Here is a 1,129-nt window from a genome sequence, read left to right as displayed (position 1 = left end):
CGCAAATAAGATCTCCTTAATATGATAGCCACAGTATGTCTACTTCATACCGACTCTGCCTCTAAATGGAGATGTTGCCGTTATCCGTCATCCCCAGCCTGTTAGGCCTCCTAAGTCGTATTGTTAGTTCACTCTAGTTCAAATATGTAAGTATGTGTAAATGGAATGTGTTGAAGTGTCTTTTCGGGAGACGAACGGGGCGCAGATAAAAATAGGTCTTAAAATGCTGTATGCAACGAGTGTTTGGGCCGCGGCTTTAGACTTCGGTATTTTCGCAGAAATTTCGTCTCTTTAGATAGTTTAAGATTTCAAAAATTCAGCGACGGGGGCTCTTAAATTGATAGACTATCAAAATAATTCTGCAAACTTGCTTTCGAGGTCAAGTTAAGCTGGAATTAATTCAGCACGAAATTGCATAGCAGTGGAGATAAAACGTTTCCCTTCCTTAAAGAACTTGCATGAAATCTTATGCAAAGTGTAATTCAATGGTCAACTACAGAAATGGTGCTAAAGTGAACTCTCTAGTTAAGCGCCTGCTCTATCCCAGAAATTTCATATAAAGCACAGTTGACTGTTGCTGAAATTCTGAGGAGTAAGACAGCCCGTGGTATGTAGAACCTTTAGACTGCATTTCCTCTAGCAGAAACGAGAACAGAGAGAATGCTTCTTCTTCTTATTGGGCGTCATTTTGGACACGAAACAGACATGGAAACGGGGCGGGACAGAAATGCACCGCAATGCTTTTAGGTCTACAGACTACATAACACCGCCGCTCGAGCTCGACTCGTTCCCTTTGAGGAAGCACGATTTGGCCTGGGACCTCCAAGAACACTCTACAGCCCTAAACACGGATGATTCTAAACTAATTCTAAGACACTCGTAGGACCTCTCATTAGACTTCTGCTTTAGGCTGACTGACCATTGCAGTTTCTTTCAAGCGGAACTCGCGGCCATAAAAGAGGCTGCACTTTGCCTCATCGAATATTCTCTTCATTTGTATTAAGTAACTATACACTTCGATAGCCATGCGCTATTAAGCCATTGGATTGGTGTGAAACTTCGTCAAAAATTGCGATAGAGTGTAGAAAAGTCCTCAACGAGTTATGTAGCTTCAAACTCAACTAGCCAC

Source organism: Rhagoletis pomonella, unplaced genomic scaffold (genome assembly GCF_013731165.1).
Source record: "Rhagoletis pomonella isolate Grant_MI unplaced genomic scaffold, Rhpom_1.0 Rhpom_scaffold_00007, whole genome shotgun sequence".
In the NCBI taxonomy this organism is placed as follows: domain Eukaryota; kingdom Metazoa; phylum Arthropoda; class Insecta; order Diptera; family Tephritidae; genus Rhagoletis; species Rhagoletis pomonella.
Note: the sequence above shows the minus strand (reverse complement) of the source record.